Genomic DNA, 22779 nt, shown 5'->3' on the forward strand with positions numbered 1-22779 from the left:
CAGCTCCGAGAAAACAGCCTCTGAGAAAAGATCTCCAGGAACCGCTTTTCGCCCAGGCTGGGAAAAGCTGTTCACAGGAAGTAAGGCAAGTGAGCCTCCTGCAGAGAAAAAGAAGCCTTACTGTCCCTGGAGGAGCAGGCTGCCAGAGTGTGTGAAAACTGACTGGTGCCATACTGGTCTTAGCTCCGCCATTGCTTGTTCCTCCGAACTGGGACTCAGGCCTACTTGGAGAAGGGTTTAGGTGCAGATTTCTACAAACTTCCAAGGGCTACTGCAATGAGAACTCTCTCAGAGGTAAGGGCGAGAATTGTATGGATTCTCAAGCTGTTTTCTGAACGACAGCATTAAACCTGCACAGAGAGAATCAGGCTCTCTGCCGCCATGTTGGGTACGCAGTTTCACACACAGAGGTGTCCGCATAGGAGCCAAGAACGTTCGTCAAAGACTGAGGTTCACTAGAGCTCTCTTAGAAAGCAAAGACTTGTTCATGTGGTTTTGCCTTCCCCTGTATGTGTGGGTCTCTGGGCACAACCCCAGCTCCGTGGAAAAAACCCCTGAGCAAAGATCTCCAAGAATCTGCTTTTCCCCCATGCTGGGAACCAGGGATCATAGGAGGCAGGAAAAGCAAGCCTCCTTCAGGCAAGAAGAGGCAGCCAACCGGCCTGTGTTTGGAAGCCTATATTTGCAAGGAATGGGTTAGCTTCTCCAGAAGGAGACCTCCAGATCTGCTCAGAAGATAGAAATTCCAGAGGCAGGGTCGAGGTTCCTTACTGCCCTTTGCCAGCCTTGCAAAGACATTCCTAGATTCTAGCAATATTTTCCATGAAGGAGCAGGCATCGGGAATATGTCAGAGTTGACAGGTGCTTTACTGGCCTCAGCTCAGCTATTGCCTTTCCTTTCAAACTAGGATCAGGGCCTACTTGGTGAAGGGTAAGGGTCTGCTTCTTTCCAAACTGCCAAGAGACACAGCAATGAGACCTCTGTCAAGGCGAGGGAAGCGTAAGCGGATGGATTCTCAAACAAGTGCTTTGCCACAAAGCATCAGCACCCCACAGAGAGAATCAGGCTCCCTGTGCCCCTATGTTCGGTGTGTAGCTTTACACACAGAGGTGTCTCTGTACGAGCCAAGAATGTTCCTAAGAGATGAGACACACTAACGTCTCCTACAGAGCATAGACCTGTCCATGTGGTTTTTCCTTCCCCTGTGAGATGGGTCCCCGAGGTCCACCCCAGCTCTGGGGTAGAGCCCCTGAGAAAAGATCTCCAGGAACCGCTTTTTGCCCAGGCTGGGAAACGCAGTTCACAGGAGGCAAGGCAAGCGAGCCTCCAGCAGGGAAAAATAGGCCTTACTGTCCCTGGAGGAGCAGGCTGCCAGAGTGTGACACCTGACTGGTGCCTTACTGACCTCAGCTCTGCCATTGCATGGCCATCCAAACCAGGACCCAGGCCTACTTGGAGAAGGGTTTGGGTGCGGATTTGTAAAAACTGCCAAGGGCTACTGCAATGAGAACTCTCTCAGAGATAAGGGAGAGAATTGTATGGATTCTCAAGCTGTTGTTTGAACGACAGCTTCAAAGCTGCAAAGAGAGAATCAGGCCCTGTGTGCCCCCTTGTTGGGTACGCAGCTCCACACACAGAGGTATCCCCGTAGAACCCAAGACTTTCCTCACATACTGAGGTTAACTAGAGTTCTCCTACAGAGCAAGACTTGTCCATGTGGTTTTGCCTTCCTCTGTGCATGTGGGTCTCCGGGCTCGGCTCCAACTCCGTTGAAATAGCCCCTGAAAAAAGATCTCCAAGAACCACTTTTCCCCCAGGCGGGAAGCGGAGTTCACAGGAAGCGGAACAAGCAAGCCTCCTTCGGGCAAGTAGAGGCAGCCAACTAGCCTGTGTTTGGAAGCCTCTCTTTGGAAGGAATGGTTAGCTTCTCCAAAAGAAGACCTCCAGATCTGCTCAGAAGACGGAAATTCCAGAGGCAGGGTCGAGGTTCCTGACTGTCCTTTGCCAGCCTTGCAAAGACATTTCTAGATTCTAGCGTTATTTTCCATGAAGGAGCAGGCTTCAGGAATATGTCAGACTTCACTGGCGCCTTACTGGCCTCAGCTCAGCTATCGCCTTTCCGTTCAAACTAGGACAAGGGCCTACTTGGTGAAGGGTAAGGCTCTGCTTCTTTCCAAACTGCCAAAAGCTACAGCAAAGAGACCTTTGTCAAAGAGAGGGAAGTGGAAGCGGATGGACTCTCAAACAGGTGCTTTGCCACAAAGCATCTGCACCCCACGGAGAGAATCAGGCTGCATTTGCCCCTATGTTGGGTGTGTAGCTTCAAACACAGAGGTGTCTCTATAGGAGCAAAGAATGTTCCTGGGAGATGAGGTTCACTAGAGCTCTGCTACAGAGCATAGACCTGTCCATATGGTTTTGCCTTCCCCTGTGAGTTGGGTTCCCGATGTTCGCCCCAGCTCCGAGGAAGAAATCCCTGAGAAAACACCTCCAGGAACTGCTTTTCGTCCAGACTGGGAAACGCAGTTCACAGGAGGCAAGGCAAGCGAGCCTCCTGCAGAGAAAAAGAGGCCTTACTGCCCCTTGGAGGAGCAGGCTGCAAGAGTGTGTGAGACCTGACTGGTGCCTTACTGGCCTCAGCTCCGCCATTGCATGTTCCTCTGAACTAGGACCCAGGCCTACTAGGAGAAGGGTTTGGGTGCGGATTTCTAAAAAACTGCCAAGGGCTACAGCAATGAGAACTCTCTCAGAGGTAAGGGAGAGCATTGTATGGATTCTCAAGCTGTTGTTTGAATGACAGCTTCAAAGCTGCAAAGAGAGAATCAGTCTCTCTGTGCCCCCTTGTTGGGTACGCAGCTTCACACACAGGGGTGTCTCCATAGGAGTCAAGAACGTTCCTGACAGAGTAAGTTTCACTTAGAGGTCTCCTGGAGAGCAAAGACTTGTCCATGTGGTTTTCCTTCCCCTGTGCGATTGGGTCTCTGGTCTCGGCCCCAGCTCCATGGAAACAACCCCTGAGAAAATATCTTCAAGATCCGCTTTTCCCAGAGGCTGGGAACAGGGCTTCATAGGATGCGAGAAAAGCAGGCCTCCTTCGGGCACGAAGAGGCAGCCAACCGGCCTGTTTGGAAGCCTCTATTTGGAAAGAATGGGTTAGCTTCTCCTAAAGGAGACCTCCAGATCTGCTCAGAAGTCGGTAATTCCAGAGGCAGGGTGCTGGTTCCTGACTGCCCTTTGCCAGCCTTGCAAAGACATTCCCAGATTCTAGAGTTATTTTCCATGAAGGTGAAGGCTACGGGAGTATGTCAGACTTGGCAGGCACCTTATTGGCCTCAGCTCAGCTATTACCTTTCCATTCAAACTAGGACAAAGGCCTACTTTATGAAGGGTAAGGGTCTTCTTCTTTCCAAACTGCCAAGGGCTACAGCAATGGGACCTCTGTCAAGGCGAGGGAAGCCTAAGTGGATGGATTCTCAAGCACGTGCTTTGCCACAAAGCATCAGCACCCCACGGAGAGAATCAGGCTCCATTTGCCCCTATGTTGGGTGTGTAGCTTCACACAGAGAGGTGTCTCTATAGGAGGGCAGAATGTTCCTGAGAGATGAGGTTCACTAGAGCTCTCCTACAGAGCATAGACCTGTCCATGTGCTTTTGCCTTCCCCTGTGAGTTGGGTCCTCGAGGTCCTCCCCAGCTCCGGGGAAGGAGCCCCTGAGAAAAGATCTCCAGGGACCCCTTTTCCCCCAGGCTGGGAAATGCAGCTCACAGGAGGGAAGTCAAGTGAGCCTCCTGCAGGGAAAAAGAGGGCTCACTGTCCCTGGACGATCAGGCTGCCAGAGTGTGTGAGACCTGACTGGTGCCTTACTGGCCTCAGCTCTGCCATTGCATGTTCCTCCGAACTAGGACCCAGGACTACTTGGAGAAGGGTTTGGGTGCGGATTTCTAAAAACTGCCAAGGGCTACAGCAATGAGAACTCTGTCACGGGTAAGGAAGAGCATTGTATGGATTTTCAAGGTGTTTTTTGAACGACATCTTTAAAGCTACACAGAGAGAATCAGGCTCTCTGTGCCCCCATGTTGGGTACGCAGCTTCGCACATAGGGGTGTCTCCATATGAATCAAGAATGTTCGTGACAGAGTGAAGTTCACTAGAGCTCTCCTAGAGAGCAAAGACTTGTCCATGTGGTTTTTCTTCCCCTGTGAGTTTGGGTCTCCAGGCTTAGCCCCAGCTCCGTGGAAACAACCCCTGAGAAAAGATCTTGAAGATCCGCTTTTCCCAGAGCCTGGGAAGCTGGGTTCATAGGAGGCAGGAAAAGCAAGCCTCCTTCGGGCACGAAGAGGCAGCCGACCGGCCTGTTTTTGGAAGTCTCAATATGGAAGGAATGAGTTAGATTCTCCTAAAGGAGACCTCCAGATCTGCTCAGAAATCGGTAATTCCAGAGGCAGGGTGCAGGCTCCTGACTGCCCTTTGCCAGCCTTGCAGAGACATTCCTAGATTCCAGCGTTATTTTCCATGAAGGAGCAGGCTTCGGGAATATGTCAGACTTGACTGGCGCCTTATTGGCCTCAGCTCAGCTCTTGCCTTTCCTTTCAAACTAGGACAAGGGCCCACTTTATGAAAGGTAAGGGTCCTCTTCTTTCCAAACTGCCAAGGGCTACAGCAATGAGACCCCTGTCAAGGCGAGGGAAGCGTAAGCTGATGGATTCTCAAGCAGGTGCTTTGCCACAAAGCATCAGCACCCCACGGAAAGAATCTGGCTCCCTTTGCCCCTACGTTGCGTGTGTAGCTACACACACAGAGGTGTCTCGATAGGAGCCAAGAATGTTCCTGAGAGAGGAGGTTCACTGTTGGGGGCCAGAGTGAGGCACTCCGCCCATGGCAAAGGTCATGAGGAAGGAGGCTCGACATACGCAAAGGCGGGATCGAGCCTCAGGAGTCCCCCTGGAAATCCTCGAGCATCTACCCCCATCACCAGACCCTGCCTACCTTACTATTTTGTGCTCTCACCTACACCTCTGACTTTACGGGGGGCTGTCCCCCACCACCTCTTTCGGAGAAGGAGTTAACCTAGAGCTCCAGTTGATAAAAAACCCCTGGGTGTGACAAGAGTGTTTTAACCTACAAACTCCTCTGAAGGTTCTCTAGCCTGCCTGACAGGCTTGTCCGGCCACATGTGATTGCTCACAGCCTCCCAACCATGAGAGGCACGAGATGCTTTAAACCTTCTAAAAACAGGTTCCTTAGAAAAGTTAGAAAATTATTAGTATAAGTATAATGGGCTGATTAGAAATCATATTGGTGAAGGGTTTTTCATTTGTTGAGCTGATGTTTACTGCTAAGTCTCCACATCCCCTGCCCTTATACACATTAATGAATATATAGAAGAAATAAGTATTAACCTTTGATATAAATCACGTTAGACCTTAGGCTAAGTAAATTCTTTCCTTAACTAAAACCCACTACACCCTCACCCTATAGGAATGTAACTTTATTTGGGTGGCGTCTGTTTTAAGAATAATCACCCCTGGAGAAATAAGTGTCCTGGTTGACTGACCGCTGTCACAAGGAGAGGGTCGTAAACTGTCAGCAGGCCCCCCGGCCAGAAGATGATGTAACACCCCTAAGACCTCTGTATACTTTTGTATGAAGCACCTGACTTTGATAAAAGTCAGGACTGCTGACCCCACGTGACTTTTGCATAACATCTCAGTGTATAAAAGTAGACCATGGAAAATAAAGAATTGGGATCAGTTTCTCGAAATACTGGTCTCCCCATGTCTCTCTCTCTCTCTCTCACTCTGGTTGAGTCTCCATCTGGAGCGCGGAACCCACCAAGCTTACTAATTTTGCCTGGGCTTCTAAGATCCGACCGGGGAGGCCTCAGTGTCTCCTCTCCTTCGGGAGAACGGAAGGACGCCTGCGGCCTACGTAAGTGGTGCAAGCTTCTTGTCTTGAAGTTTTATTGGTCCCCCGCGTAAACCAAGCTACTCAGCCTCTTTTCTCCACTGAATTTTCCTACTGAGCTATCCTCATTTTATTACTCTTTATATCCTTAATTAACGTTTAATTAAGCAGTTGTTCCCTGACCCTCGCCTACGCCGTCTCTGCTTCGAATACCCTGGATCAGCTGGGGCTGGACCCCGGCAGTTCACTAGAGATCTCCTACAGAGCATAGACCTGTCCATTTGGTTTTGCCTTCCCCTGTGAGTTGGGTCCCCGAGGTCCGCCCCAACTCCGGGGAAACAGCCCCTGAGAAAAGATCTCCAGGAACTGCTTTCCGCCCAGGCTGGGAAACGCTGTTCACAGGAAGTAAGGCAAGCGAGCCTCCTGAAGGGAAATAGAGGCCTTACTGTCCCTGGAGGAGCAGGCTGCCAGAGTGTGTGACACCTGACTGGTGCCTTACTGGCCTCAGCTCCGCTATTGCATGTTCATCTGAACTTGAACCCAGGCCTACTTGGGGAAGTGTTTGTGTGCCGATTTCCAGAAACTGCGAAGGGCTACAGCAATGATAACTCTCTCAGTGGTAAGGGAGAGCATTGTGTGGATTCTCAATTTGTTGTTTGAACGACAGCGTCAAAGCTGCACAGAGAGAATCAGGTCTCTGTGTCTCTATGTTGGCTATGCAGCTTCCCACACAGAGATGTCCCCGTTGGAGCCAAGAACATTCCCCATAGAGTGAGGTTCACTAGAGCACTCCTAGAGAGCAAAGACTTATCCATGCGGTTTTCCCTTCCCCTGTGCGTGTGGGTCTCCGGGATCGGCCCCTGCTCCGTGGAAACAGCCTCTGAGAAAAGATCTCCAAGAACCTCTTATCCCCCAGGCTGGGAAGCGGAGTTCGCAGGAGGTGGGATAAGCAAGCTTCCTTCGGCAAGAAGAGACAGCCAACCGGCCTGTGTTTGGAAGCCTATATTTGCAAGGAATGGGTTAGTTTCTCCTGACCGAGACGGCCAGATGTGCTGAGAAGATAGAAATTCCAGAGGCAGGGTCGAGGTTCCTGACTGCCCTTTGCCAGCCTTGCAAAGACATTCCCAGATTCTAACGTTATTTTCCATGAAGGAGCAGGCATCGGGAATATGTCAGACTTGACTGGCGCCTTACTGGCCTCAGCTCAGCTACTGCCTTTCCATTCAAACAAGGAGAAGGGCCTACTTGGTGAAGGGTAAGGGTCTGCTTCTTTCCAAACTGCCAAGGACTACAGCAATGAGACCTCTGTCAAGGTGAGGGAAGCCTATGCGGATGGATTCTTAGCAGGTGCTTTGCCACAAAGCATCAGCACCCACGGAGAGAATCAGACTCCCTTTGCCACTATGTTGGGTGTGTAGCTTCATGCACAGATGTGTCTCTGTAGAAGCCAAGAATGTTCCTGAGAGATGAGGTTCACTAGAGCTCTCCTACAGAGCATAGACCTGTCCATGTGGTTTTTTCTTCCCCTGTGAGTTGGGCCCCCGAGGTCCGACCCAGCTCCAGGGAAACAGCCCCTGAGAAAAAATCTCCAGGAACAGCTTTGCGCCCAGGCTGGGAAATGCAGTTCACAGGAGGCAAGGCAAGCGAGCCTCCTGCAGGGAAAAAGAGGCCTTACTGCTCCTGGACGATCAGGCTGCAAGAGTGTGTGAGACCTCACTTGTGCCTTACTGGCCTCAGCTCCGCCGTTGCCTGTTGTTCCGAGCTAGGACCCAGGCCTACTTGGAGAAGGGTTAGGGTGCGGATTTCTACAAACTGTCAAGGACGACAGCAATGAGAATTCTCTTGGCAGTAAGGGAGAGCATTGTATGGATTCTCAAGCTGTTGTTTGAATGACAGCTTCAAAGCTACACAGAGAGAATCAGGCTCTCTGTTCCCCTATTTTGGCTGTGCAGCTTCACACACAGAATTTGACTCTGTTGGAGCCAGAAATATTCCTGAAAGACTTAGGCTCACCAAAGCTGTCCTCCAGAGCAAAGACATTGGATGTGGTTTTGCCTTCCCTTGTCAGTATGGGTCCCCTAGCTTGGCCCCAGCTCCTGGGATACAGCCTCTGAAAAAAATCTTCCAAGAAGCGATTTTCCTCCAGGCTGTTAAGCGGAATTCGCAGTTTGCAAGTTAAGGAAGCCTGCTTCGTGGAAGAGCAAGCAGCCAACTGGCCCTGTGTTAGGAAGCCTGTATTTGAAAGGAATGGGTTAGCTTCTACAGCGGGAGAACCTCAGATCTGCTCAGGGGACTGAAATACTAGAGTCAGGGTCGAGGTTCTCCCTTGTCCTTTGCGCACCTTGCAAAGACATTCCTAGCTTCTAGCGTTAGTGTCCCTGTAGTAGCAGGCTGCAGGAGCGTGTGATAAATGACTGCCGCGTTCCTGTCCTCAGCTCCGCTATTGACTTTCTATTCGAACTAGAACCCAGGCCTACTTTGAGAGGGGTTAGGGTCCAGTGTTTCCAAACTGCCAAGGGCTACAGCAATGCGAGCTCTGTCAGAGGTAAGAAAAGAGCAATTGGTTGGATTCTTCAGCTGCTGCGTGGCTGCACAGCTTCCGCGCCGCATGGAGAGCATGAGGCTCCTTGTGGCCCTATTTTGTGTACGCAGCAACATGCACACAGAATGTCTGTGTTCACTTATGTACAGGCTTATGTACACTAGAGCTCTCCTACAGAGCAAAGACCACTCAGTGGGCTCCAAGAGATACCTGTCGCGGCTCGAGAAGAGAGTGGAGTCCTTTGCTTCCCCTCGAGATGAGGCCTGACTCCCCGGGTGAGTATGGAATGCAACCCCAAATCCCTGTCGCCTATGGAGAGGAACATTAAGTCCTGGATACAAGCCTAGATGAGGTCTAGTTTGCACTTCAGTGAATGGAGCCCAATCCCCAGCTCTCCCTGGCAACTCAAATGGAAGATTAGACTTCCTGGGCCAACACAAGAGGAAGCCTGAATTCCCCGTCGTAACTCGAGAATCCCACCGCAACTCGAGAAAAACCACGTGCTTCCCTCGTCATCGCAAGATGAGGCCCTTTGTCCGCTACAGCATCTCAAGAGAAGTCCCATGTTCCATCCTGAAGTGCGAAACGGTACTTGGCACCCTTGATGCGACCCCAAAAGTTCCGCGACATACCAGACTCACTCAAGGGGAACACCGAGGTTCCCGGCACCACTTCATCTGAGCCCCTTCTCCTCTCCTGATTGCGACAGGAGGGTCGACTCCCCTTCTCTGTCTGCAAGGGGTTCCCGACCTTCCGGGCGCACCTCAGGATGAGGCCGGTCTCATGAGGAAGTTCGAGACGTAGCCTCGTGGGTGGTGCCACATGCCGAAAGACCCCAATTTCACGGTCCACTCTTGAAAAGAACCCGATGCCAGCACACCTCTCTGAAGGAAAACCTGTGGATGAAGGCACAACACGAAGGGGCACTGACACCCGCGTGCATCATCCAGAAAAACCCGCAGGTCCCACAGACATTTCAAAAAGTGGCCTGTCACCCTGTAAACAACTCGAAAGGCAAACGAAGGTCCATTCCTCAACAGAAGACTAGGTGTGACTCTCTTGTACCTACTCTGCAGGGACCATGGGATCCGAGTCAGAAACGGAGAGGAAGCCTGAGGTTCCTGCGTCCACTCGAGATGAGGCCCTCTTCCATTGCACCACACCCAGTGGAGTCCCGAGAGGCCCCTACCAACTCCACAGCATCCCTGAGTTCTCAGAGGCACAATGAGAAGCTCCCTGAGGTCACAGGCACAAGTTGAGGGAACCCTGGGTTTTCTGCCGCAACTCGAGAAAGACCTCGAGAGTGCTTCAAAATGTCTTGAGTCACGATTCCCCTACCATGACTCGAGAGCCATGACACGCTCCCCCTCGCCACGCGCATGGAGACCTGACTAACCTGGCACTGCACTAGAGGCTCCCTGAGATCCTCATCGTACCTCGTGAGGAAACCCACACTGGCGCGGCAGCTCAAGGAAACACATGAGACACCCTGGTCATCGCGAGCTGAGGGCCTTCTTTCCCTGCATGGCCTGGAGAGCAATCCCGGGTCCTCTCTCCAAACGGAAGAGGAGGCTGGACTCCCTTGAGGCCGCTCAGGGGCTCCAAGAGATCCGCGTCGCGACTCGAGAGGAGAGCGGAGTCCTTGGCTTCCCCTCGAGACGAGGCCTGACTCCCCGGGGGAGCCTGGAATGCAACCCCGAGATCCCTGCCTTCCCTGGAGAGGAATATTAGGTCCCGGACACACGCCTAGGTGAGGTCTCTTCGGCCCTGCAGTGACTCGAGCGCAAACCCCAGCTTTCCCTCACAACTCGAGGGGAAGATTGGGATTCCCAGGCCCAACCCAAGAGGAAGCCTGAGATCCCAGTCGTAGCTCGAGAATCCCGCCGCATCTCGAGAAACACCACGTGGTTCCCACCTCTTGGCAAGATGAGGCCCTTGCCCGCGACGGCGTCTCAAGGGAAGTCCCCTGTTCCGCCCTGAAGGGCGAAACGGTCCCTGACAGCCTTCCTGCGACCCCCAAAAGTTCCCCGACACGCCGGGTTCCCTCGAGGGGAACACCGAGTATCCCTGCACGGTTTCATCGTAGCCCCTTCTCTCCTCCTGATCGCGACAGGAGAGTCGATTCCCCTGCGTGGTCTGGAAGGGGTTCCCGGCCTTCCCGGCGCACCTCAGGATGAGGCCGGTCTCACGAGGAAATTCGAGACGAGCCACGTGGGTGGTGCCACATGCCGAACGCCCCCGATTCCCCGGTCCGCCCTTGAGAAGGACCCGAGGCCCGGACCCCTCTTCGAAGGCAACCCTGGGGGTGAAGGAACAACACGAAGGGGCACTGCCACCCCCGTGCATCGTCCGCAAAGACCCGTGGGTTCCACACACATCTCGAGGAGGGGCCTGAGACCCCCTGAGCAACTCGAGAGGGAAGCGGGGTTCCCTTCCTCAGACAAGACGAGGCCTGACTCTCCTGTCCCAACTCTGCAGGGACCCTGCGGTCGCATTCCGAAACGGAGAGGAAGCCTGAGGTTCCTGCCTCCCCTCGAGGTGAGGCCCTCTTCCGTTGCGCCAGACCCAGCGGAGTCCTGAGGGGCCCCGCCATCTCCACAGGATCCCTCACCTCTCAGAGGCACCCTGGGAAGTTCCCTAAGGTCCCCGGCAGAAGGCGAGGGAAACGAGGGTTTCCAGCCGCCACCCGACAAAGACCTCGAGAGTCCTTCTTCAATGCGTCTCGAGGCCCTAGTGCCCTCCCGTGACTCGAGAGCCATGACGCGCTCCCCCTCGCCACGCTAGGAGACCTGACTTCCCTGGCGCCGCACGAGAGGCTCCCTGAGATCCTCGTCGTGCCTCGGGAGAAAACCCCCACGGGCGCCGCAGCTCGAGGAAACCCCTGAGACGCCCCCGTCCTCGCGAGCTGAGGGCCTTCTTTTCCTGCATGGCCTGGAGAGCAATCCCGGGTACTCTCTCCAAACGGAAGAGGAGGCTGGACTCCCTTGAGGCCGCTCAGGGGGCTCCAAGAGACCCGCGTCGCGACTCGAGAGGAGAGCGGAGTCCTTGGCTTCCCCTCGAGACGAGGCCTGACTCCCCGGGGGAGCCTGGAATGCAACCCCGAGATCCCTGCCTTCCCTGGAGAGGAATCTTAGGTCCCAGACACACGCCTAGTTGAGGTCTCTTCGGCCCTGCAGTGACTCGAGCGCAACCCCCAGCTTTCCCTCGCAACTCGAGGGGAAGATTGGGCTTCCCAGGGCCAACCCAAGAGGAAGCCTGAGATCCCCGTCATAACTCGAGAATCCTGCCGCAACTCGACAAAAACCACGTGGTTCCCACCTCTTGGCAAGATGAGGCCCTTGCCCGCTACAGCTTGTCAAGAAAAGTCCCACGTTCCGTCTTGAAGTTCGAAACGATACTTGACACCCTTGATGTGACCCCAAAAGTTCCTCAAAATATCGGTCTCACTCGAGGTGAACACCAAGGTTCCCGGCACCAGTTTATCTGAGCCCCTTCTCCCCTCCTGTTCGTGATAGGAGGGTCACTTCCCCTGCTTTGTTTGTAAGGGGTTCCCGACCTTCACGGGGCACTTCAGGATGAGGCCGGTCTCACGAGGAAATTCGAGACGTAGCTCGCGGGTGGTGCCACATGCCAAAAGACTATGATTTCCCGGTATGCTCTTGATAAGAACCCGATGCCTGGACACCTCTTCGAAGGCAACCCTGTGGATGAAGGCACAACACAAAGGGGCACTGAGACCCTCGTGCATCGTCCGGAAAAACCCGCAGGTTCCACATACAGCTCAACAAGTGGCTTGTCACCCCTGAAGAACTCGAGAGGCAAGTGGGGTTTCATTCCTCTACACAAGACGAGGCCTGACCCTCCTGTCCCAACTCTGCAGGGACTTTGCAATCTGATTCAGACCAGCGCCAGTGAAGTCACGAGAGGAACGCTGAGGTTCCTGCCTCCACTCGAGATTAGGACCTCTTCCATTGCATGAAACCCAGTGGAGTCCCGAGAGACGCGTCCCAGCTCCACAGTATCCCTGACTTCTCAGAGGCACCCTGAGAAGCTCCCTGAGGCCACCAGCACAATTCGAGTGAACCCAGGGTTTACTGCCGCTACCATAGAAAGAACTCAAGAGTCCTTCTTCAACGCGTTTTGAGGCCTGATTCCCCTACCATGACTCGAGGGCAATGACGCGCTCCCTCTGCTACACTCATGAAGCCCTGATTTCCCTGGCGCCACACGAGAGGCTCCCTGAGCTCCCCGTCATACCTCGTGAGAAACCCCACACTGGCGCCGCAGATAGAGAAAACCCAAGTGACGCCCCCGTTTTCGCGACATGACGGCCTTCTTTTCTAGCACGGCCTGGAGAGCAATCCTGAGTCCTCTCTCCAAACTCCACAGTAGGCTTGACTCCCTTTTGGTCACTCAGTGGACTCCAAGACATACCCGTCGCGACTCGAGAGGAGAGCGGTGTCTTTTCCTTCCCCTCGAGGCGAGGCCTGACTCCTCGGGTGAGTCTGATATGGGAACCGGAGATCCCTGTCGCCCCTGGAGAGAAACATTAGATCCTGGACACAAGCCTAGATGAGGTCTCTTTTTTCCTGCAGTGACTCGAGAGCAATCCCCAACTCTCTCTCGAAACTCGAATGGAAGACTGGACTTCCCTGGGCCAACAGAAGAGGAAGCCTGAATTTCCCGTTGTAACTCAAGAATCCCGCCACAACTCGAGAAAAACCACGTCATTCCCTCTTCATCGCAAGATGCAGCCATTGCCGCTACAGCGTCTCAAAAGAAGTCTTACGTTCCATCTTGAAGTGCAATACGGTACTTGGCACCTTTGATGCGGCACCAAAAGTTCCCCAACACACTGGTCTCACTGGAGGGGAACACCAAGGTTCCCGGCATCACCTCATCTGTGCCCCTTCTCCCCTCCTGATCGAGACAGGAGGGTCGATTCCCCTGCTTGGTCTGCAAGGGGTTCCGACCTTCCCGGTGCACCTCAGGTTGAGGCCGGTCTCACTAGGAAATTCGAGACGTAGCCTGGTGGGTGGTGCCACATGCGGAAAGACCCCGATTTCCCGGTCCGCTCTTAATAACCCAATGCCCGGACACCTCTTCGAAAGCAAACCTGTGGAGGAATGCACAACACGAAGGGGTACTGACATCCCCATACATAATAAGGAAAAACACGCAGATTCCAAACACAGATCGACAAGTGTCCTGTCATCCCTTGAAGCACTAGAGAGGCATGCGGAGTTCCGTTCCTCCAAACAAGAGAAGGCCTGACTCTCATTTCCCAACTCTGCAGGGACCGTGCGATCGGAGTCAGAAATGTAGATGAAACCTGACGTTCCTGCATCAACTCGAAATGAGGCCCTCTTCCATTGCGCCATACCCAGTGGAGTCCCGAGAGGCCCCTCCCAACTCCACAGTATCCCTGACTTCTCAGAGGCACCCTCAGAAGCTCTCTGCGGTCACTGGCACAAGTCGAGTGAACCCAGGGTTTCCTGCTGCATTCTGAGAAAGACCTCGAGAGTCCCTCTTTACCGCGTCTTGAGGCCCGATACCCTACCATGACTGGAGAGCAATGACGCATTCCCCTCGCCACGCCCATGAAAACCCAACTTCCCTGGTGCCACACGAGAGGCTCCCTGCGCTCCCCGTCCTACCTCATGAAAACCCCACACTGGCACCGCCGCTCGAGAAAACTCACGAGACGCCCGCGTCATCGTAAGATGAGGGCCTTCTTTTCCTACATGACCTAGACAGCAATCCCGAGTCCACTCTCCAAACTCCACTGGAGGCCTGACTCCCTTTAGGCCACTCAGTAGCCTCCAAGAGATACACGTCGCTACTCTAGAGGAGAGCGGAGTCTGTTGCTTCCCCTCGAGCCGAGGCCTGACTACTTGGGTGAGTCTGGAATGGGATCCCGAGATCCGTGTCGCCCCTGTAGAGGAAAACTCGGTCCTGGAAACAAGCCTAAATGAGGTCTTTTTTGTCCTGCATTGACTCAAGTGCAATCCCCAGCTCTCCCTCGCAACTCGAATGGATGATTGGACTTCCCTGGGCCAACACAAGAGGAAGCCTGTATTCCCCGTTGTAATTCGCGAATCCCGTGGCAACTGGAGAAAAACAACGTGGTTCCTCCGTCAACGAAATATGAGGCCCCTGTCAGCTATAGCGTCTCCAGGGAAGTCCCATGTTCCGTCTTGAAGTGTGAAACGGTACTTGGCACCCTTGATGCGACCCCCAAATTTCCCTGACACCTCGGTCTCACTCGAGGAGAACATGGAGGTTCCCAGCACAGCTTCAGCTGAGCCTCTTCTCCCCTCCTGATGGCGACAGGAGGGTCAATTCCCCTGTTTTGTCTGGAAGGGGTTCCCAGACTTCCCGGCGAACCTCAGGATGAGGCCAGTCTCACGAGGGAATTCGAGACGTAGCCTCGTGGGTTGTGCCACATGCCGAAAGACCCCGATTTCCTGGTCCGCTATTGATAAGATCCTGATGCCCGGTCACCTCTTTGAAGGTAACCCTGTGGATGAAGGCACAAAACGAAGGGGCACTGACACCCCTGTGCATCGTCCGCAAAGACCCGCGGGTTCCACACACAGCTCGACGAGGGGCCTGAGACCCCCTGAGCAACTCGAGAGGCCAGCGGGGTTCCCTTCCTCAGACAAGACGAGGCCTGACTCTCCTGTCCCAACTCTGCAGGGACCCTGTGGTCGGAGTCCAAAACGGAGAGGAAGCCTGAGGTTCCTGCCTCCCCTCGAGGTGAGGCCCTCTTCCGTTGCGCCAGACCCAGCGGAGTCCCGAGGGGCCCCGCCACCTCCACAGGATCCCTCGCCTCTCAGAGGCACCCTGGGAAGTTCCCTAAGGTCCCCGGCAGAAGGCGAGGGAAACGAGGGTTTCCCGCCGCCCCCCGAGAAAGACCTCGAAAGTCCTTCTTCAACGCGTCTCGTGGCCCTAGTCCCCTCCCGTGACTCGAGAGCCAGGACGCGCTCGCCCTCGCCACGCGCATGGAGACCTGACTTCCCTGGCGCCGCACGAGAGGCTCCCTGAGATCCTCGTCGTGCCTCGCGAGAAAACCCCCACGGGCGCCGCAGCTCGAAGAAACCCCTGAGACGGCCCTGTCCTCGCGAGCTGAGGTCCTTCTGTTCCTGCATGGCCTGGAGAGCAATCCCGGGTCCTCTCTCCAAACGGAAGAGGAGGCTGGACTCCCTTGAGGCCGCTCAGGGGGCTCCAAGAGACGCGCGTCGCGACTCGAGAGGAGAGCGGAGTCCTTGTCTCCCCCTCGAGACGAGGCCTGACTCCCCGGGGGAGCCTGGAATGCAACCCCGAGATCCCTGCCTTCCCTGGAGAGGAATATTAGGTCCCGGACACACGCCTAGGTGAGGTCTCTTCGGCCCTGCAGTGACCCGAGCGCAACCCCCAGCTTTCCCTCGCAACTCGAGGGGAAGATTGGGCTTCCCAGGGCCAACCCAAGAGGGAGCCTGAGATCCCCATCGTAACTCGAGAATCCCGCCGCAACTCGAGAAAAACCATGTGGTTCCCACCTCTTGGCAAGATGAGGCCCTTGCCCGCCACGGCGTCTCAAGGGAAGTCCCCTGTTCCGCCCTGAAGGGCGAAACGGTCCCTGACAGCCTTCCTGCGACCCCCAAAAGTTCCCCGACACGCCGGGTTCCCTCGAGGGGAACACCGAGGGTCCCGGCACCGCTTCATCTGAGCCCCTTCTCCCCTCCTGATCGCGAAAGAAGAGTCGATTCCCCTGTGTGGTCCGGAGGGGTTCCCGGCCTTCCTGGCGCACCTGAGGATGAGGCCGGTCTCACGAGGAAATTCGAGACGAGCCACGTGGGTGGGGCCACATGCCGAACGCCCCCAAATCCCCGGTCCGCTCTTGAGAAGGACCCGAGTCCCGGACCCATCTTCGAAGGCTACCCTGTGGGTGAAGGCACAACACGAAGGGGCACTGCCACCCCCGTGCATCGTCCGCAAAGACCCGCGGGTTCCACACACAGCTCGACGAGGGGCCTGAGACCCCTTGAGCAACTCGAGAGGCCAGCGGGGTTCCCTTCCTCACACAAGACGAGGCCTGACTCTCCTGTCCCAACTCTGCAGGGACCCTGCGGTCGGAGTCCGAAACGGAGAGGAAGCCTGAGGTTCCTGCCTCCCCTCGAGGTGAGGCCCTCTTCCATTGCGCCAGACCCAGCGGAGTCCCGAGGGGCCCCGCCACCTCCACAGGATCCCTCGCCTCTCAGAGGCACCCTGGGAAGTTCCCTAAGGTCCCCGGCAGAAGGCGAGGGAAACGAGGGTTTCCCGCCGCCCCCCGAGAAAGACCTCGAAAGTCCTTCTTCAACGCGTCTCGTGGCCCTAGTCCCCTCCCGTGACTCGAGAGCCAGGACGCGCTCGCCCTCGCCACGCGCATGGAGACCTGACTTCCCTGGCGCCGCACGAGAGGCTCCCTGAGATCCTCGTCGTGCCTCGCGAGAAAACCCCCACGGGCGCCGCAGCTCGAAGAAACCCCTGAGACGGCCCTGTCCTCGCGAGCTGAGGTCCTTCTGTTCCTGCATGGCCTGGAGAGCAATCCCGGGTCCTCTCTCCAAACGGAAGAGGAGGCTGGACTCCCTTGAGGCCGCTCAGGGGGCTCCAAGAGACGCGCGTCGCGACTCGAGAGGAGAGCGGAGTCCTTGTCTCCCCCTCGAGACGAGGCCTGACTCCCCGGGGGAGCCTGGAATGCAACCCCGAGATCCCTGCCTTCCCTGGAGAGGAATATTAGGTCCCGGACACACGCCTAGGTGAGGTCTCTTCGGCCCTGCAGTGACCCGAGCGCAACCCCCAGCTTTCCCTCGCAACTCGAGGGGAAGATTGGGCTTCCCAGGGCCAACCCAAGAGGGAGCCTGAGATCCCCATCGTAACTCGAGAATCCCGCCGCAACTCGAGAAAAACCATGTGGTTCCCACCTCTTGGCAAGATGAGGCCCTTGCCCGCCACGGCGTCTCAAGGGAAGTCCCCTGTTCCGCCCTGAAGGGCGAAACGGTCCCTGACAGCCTTCCTGCGACCCCCAAAAGTTCCCCGACACGCCGGGTTCCCTCGAGGGGAACACCGAGGGTCCCGGCACCGCTTCATCTGAGCCCCTTCTCCCCTCCTGATCGCGAAAGAAGAGTCGATTCCCCTGTGTGGTCCGGAGGGGTTCCCGGCCTTCCTGGCGCACCTGAGGATGAGGCCGGTCTCACGAGGAAATTCGAGACGAGCCACGTGGGTGGGGCCACATGCCGAACGCCCCCAAATCCCCGGTCCGCTCTTGAGAAGGACCCGAGTCCCGGACCCATCTTCGAAGGCTACCCTGTGGGTGAAGGCACAACACGAAAGGGCACTGCCACCCCCGTGCATCGTCCGCAAAGACCCGCGGGTTCCACACACAGCTCGACGAGGGGCCTGAGACCCCTTGAGCAACTCGAGAGGCCAGCGGGGTTCCCTTCCTCACACAAGACGAGGCCTGACTCTCCTGTCCCAACTCTGCAGGGACCCTGCGGTCGGAGTCCGAAACGGAGAGGAAGCCTGAGGTTCCTGCCTCCCCTCGAGGTGAGGCCCTCTTCCATTGCGCCAGACCCAGCGGAGTGCCGAGGGGCCCCGCCACCTCCACAGGATCCCTCGCCTCTCAGAGGCACCCTGGGAAGTTCCCTAAGGTCCCCGGCAGAAGGCGAGGGAAACTAGGGTTTCCCGCCGCCCCCCGAGAAAGACCTCGAGAGTCCTTCTTCAACATGTCTCGAGGCCCTAGTCCCCTCCCGTGACTCGAGAGCCATGAGGCGCTCCCCCTCGCCACGCGCATGGAGACCTGACTTCCCTGGCGCCGCACGAGAGGCTCCCTGAGATCCTCGTCGTGCCTCGGGAGAAAACCCCCACGGGCGCCGCAGCTCGAGGGAACCCCTGAGACGCCCCCGTCCTCGCGAGCTGAGGGCCTTCTTTTCCTGCATGGCCTGGAGAGCAATCCCGTGTCCTCTCTCCAAACGGAAGAGGAGGCTGGACTCCCTTGAGGCCGCTCAGAGGTTTCCAAGAGACCCGCGTCGCGTCTCGAGAGGAGAGCGGAGTCCTTGGCTTCCCCTCGAGACGAGGCCTGACTCCCCGGGGGAGCCTGGAATGCAACCCCGAGATCCCTGCCTTCCCTGGAGAGGAATATTAGGTCCCGGACACACGCCTAGGTGAGGTCTCTTCGGCCCTGCAGTGACTCGAGCGCAACCCCCAGCTTTCCCTCGCAATTCAAGGGGAAGATTGGGCTTCCCAGGGCCAACCCAAGAGGAAGCCTGAGATCCCCGTCGTAACTCGAGAATCCCGCCGCAACTCGAGAAAAACCACGTGGTTCCCACCTCTTGGCAAGATGAGGCCCTTGCCCGCGACGGCGTCTCAATGAAAGTCCCCTGTTCCGCCCTGAAGGGCGAAACGGTCCCTGACAGCCTTCCTGCGACCCCCAAAAGTTCCCCGACACGCCGGGTTCCCTCGAGGGGAACACCGAGGGTCCCGGCACCACTTCATCTTAGCCCCTTCTCCCCTCCTGATCGCGACAGGAGAGTCGATTCCCCTGCGTGGTCCGGAAGGGGTTCCCAGCCTTCCCGGCGCACCTTAGGATGAGGCCGGTCTCACGAGGAAATTCGAGACGAGCCACGTGGGTGGTGCCACATGCCGAACGCCCCCGATTCCCCGGTCCGCTCTTAATAAGAACACGATGCCCGTGCACCTCTTCGAAAGCAAACCTGTGGATGAATGCACAACACGAAGGAGTACTGACATCCCCATGCATAGTATGGAAAAACACGCAGATTCCAAACACAGATCGACAAGTGTCCTGTCATCCCCTGAAGAACTAGAGCGGCATGCGGAGTTCCGTTCCTCCAAACAAGAGAAGGCCTGACTCTCCTTTCCCAACTCTGCAGGGACCGTGCGATCGGAGTCAGAAATGTAGATGAAACCTGACGTTCCTGCATCAACTCGAAATGAGGCCCTCTTCCATTGCGCCATACCCAGTGGAGTCCCGAGAGGCCCCTCCCAACTCCACAGTATCCCTGACTTCTCAGAGGCACCCTCAGAAGCTCTCTGCGGTCACTGGCACAAGTCGAGTGAACCCAGGGTTTCCTGCTGCATTCTGAGAAAGACCTCGAGAGTCCTTCTTTACCGCGTCTTGAGGCCCGATGCCCTACCATGACTGGAGAGCAATGACGCATTTCCCTCGCCACGCCCATTGAAACCTAACTTCCCTGGCGCCACACGAGAGGCTCCCTGCGCTCCCCGTCCTACCTCATGAAAACCCCACACTGGCACCTCCGCTCGAGAAAACACATGAGACGCCCCCGTCATCGTAAGATGAGGGCCTTCTTTTCCTACATGACCTAGAGAGCAATCCCGAGTCCACTCTCCAAACTCCACTGGAGGCCTGTCTCCCTTTAGGCCACTCAGTAGCCTCCAAGAGATACACGTCGCTACTCTAGAGGAGAGCGGAGTCCGTTGCTTCCCCTCGAGCTGAGGCCTGACTACTTGGATGAGTCTGGAATGGGATCCCGAGATCCGTGTCGCCCCTGTAGAGGAAAACTCAGTCCTGGACACAAGCCTAAATGAGGTCTTTTTGTCCTGCATTGACTCAAGTGCAATCCCCAGCTCTCCCTCGCAACTCGAATGGAAGATTGGACTTCCCTGGGCCAACACAAGAAGAAACCTGTATTCCCCGTTGTAACTCATGAATTCTGCCGCAACTCGAGAAAAAACACGTGGGCCCCCCGTCAGCGCTAGATGAGGCCCTTGCCCACTACAGCGTCTCAAGAGAAGACCCAGGTTCCATCTTGAAGTGCGAAACGGTACTTGGCACCCTTGATGCAACCCGAAAAGTTACCCGACTTACCAGTTTCACTCAAGGGGAGCACCGAGGTTCCCGGCACTACTTCATCTGAGCCCTTTCTCTCCTCCTGATCCCGAAAGGAGGGTCGATTCCCCTGCTTTGTCTGGAAAGGGTTCCCGGAGTTTCCTGCGTGCCTCAGGATGAGGCCGATCTCACGAGGAAATTCGAGATGTAGCCTCGTGGGTGGTGCAACATGCTGAAAGACCCCGATTTCCCGGTCCGCACTTGAGGAGAACCCGATGCCCGGACACCTCTTCGAAGGCAACCCTGTGGATGAAGGCACAACAGGAAGGAGCACTGACACCCCCGTGCATCTCCGAAAAACCCGCAGGTTCCACACACATCACGAAAAGTGGTGTCATCATTGAACAACTTGAGATGTAAGCGGAGTTCCATTCCTCCGCAGAACACGAGACCTGACACTCCTGAGCAAACTCAGCAGGGACCCTGCAAACTGAGTCAGATCCGGCTCCAGGAAGTCAGGAGAAGAACCCTGAGGTTCCTGCCTCAACTCGAGATGAGGCTCTCTTCCACTGCACCAAACCCAGAGGAGTCCCGAGAGGCCTCTCCCAAATCCATAGTATCCCTGATTTCTCAGAGGCACCCTGAGAAGCTCCCTGAGGTCACCGGCACAAGTCAAGGGAACCCAGGGTTTCCTGCCGCAACCCTAGAAAGACATCGAGAGTCCTTTTTCAACCCGTCATGAGGCCCGATTCCCCTACCCTGACTGGAGAACAATGACGCGCTCCCCCTTGCCCCGCCCATGGAGACCTGACTTCCCTGTTGCCACACGAGAGGCTACCTGAACTCCCCGTCGTACCTCATGAGAAACCCCACACTGGCGCCACAGCTCGAGAAAACCCACGAGACGCCCCCGTCATCTCAAGATGTGGGCCTTCTTTTCCTGCATGGCCTGGAGAGCAATACCGAGTCCTCTCTCCAAACTGAAGAGGAGGGTTGACTCCCTTTAGACCACTCAGTGGGCTCCAAGAGATATGCGTCGCAACTCGAGAGGAGAGCCGAGTCCTTTGCTTCCCCTCGAGACGAGGCCTAACTCCCCGGGTGAGTCTGTAATGCAAACCCGAGATCCCTGTCGCCCTTGGAGAGGATCATTGGGTCCTGAACACAAGGCTAGCTGAGGTCGCTTTTGCCCTGCAGTAACTCGAGAGCACTCCCCAGCTTTCCCTCGCAACCCGAATGGAAGATGGACCTCCCTGGGCCAACACAAGAGGAAGCCTGAATTCCCAGTAGTAATTCGAGAATTCCGCCTCAACTCGAGAAAAACCACGTGATTCCCCCATCATTGCAAGATGAGGCCCTTGCCTGCTCCAGCGTCTCAAGGGTAGTCCCACGTTCTGTCTTGAAGTGCGAAATGATATTTGGCACCCTTAATGCTACCCCAAAAGTTCCCCGACATATGGGTCGCACTCGAGGCGAACACCGAGGTTCCTGGCACCACTTCATCTGAGCCCCTTCTCCCCTCCTGATCGCGAAAGGAGGGTCGATTCCCCTGCTTTTTCTGCAAGGGGTTCCCGACCTTCTCCGCGCACCTCAGATGAGGCTGTCTCATGAGGAAATTCGAGACGTAGCCTCGATGGTGGTGCCACATGCCGAAAGACCGCGATTTCCCGATCCGCTCTTGATAAGAACGCGATGCCCAGACACCTATAAGAAGATAGTGTGGGTGAAGGCACAACACGAAGGGGCACTGACAACCCCGTGCATCGTCCAGAAAAGACCGCAGGTTACTCTTACAGCTCAACAAGTGCCTGTCACCCAGTGAACAACTCGAGAGGCAAGCGGAGGTCCATTCCTGCACACAAGACGAGGCCTGACTCACCTCTCCCAACTCTGAAGTGACCCTGCGATCGGAGTCCGAAATGGAGAGGAACCCTGAGGTTCCTGACTCCACTCGAGATGAGGCCCTCTTCCATTACACCAAAAATAGTGGAGGCCCGAGAGGCCCCTCCCAAATCCACAGTATCCCGACTTCTCAGAGGCACCCTTAGAAGCTCCCTGAGGTCACCGGCACAAGTCGAGGGAACACAGGGTTTCCTGACGCAACCCGAGAAAGACCTCGAAAATCCTCCTTCAACGCGTCTTGAATCCCGATTCCCCTACCATGACTCAAGAGCAATGACGCGTTCCCCCTCGCCACTCGCATGGAGACTTGACTTCCCTGGCGCCACACGAGAGGCTCCCTGAGCTCCCCGTCATACCTCGTGAGAAATCCCACACTGGCTCCCCAGCTCGAGAAAACCCACGAGACGCCTCCGTCATCGCGAGATGAAGGCCTTCTTTTCCTGCACGGCCTGGAGAGCATCTCGAGGCCTCTCTTCAAACTCCACAGGAGGCCTGACTCCCTTTAGGCCACTCTGTGGGCTCAAGAGATACCCGTTGGGACTCAAGAGGTGAGCGGAATTCTTTGCTTCCCCTATATACCAGGCCTGACTCCTCAGGTGAG

This window comes from Bubalus kerabau, chromosome 11 (assembly GCF_029407905.1).
Source record: "Bubalus kerabau isolate K-KA32 ecotype Philippines breed swamp buffalo chromosome 11, PCC_UOA_SB_1v2, whole genome shotgun sequence".
Classification (NCBI taxonomy): domain Eukaryota; kingdom Metazoa; phylum Chordata; class Mammalia; order Artiodactyla; family Bovidae; genus Bubalus; species Bubalus kerabau.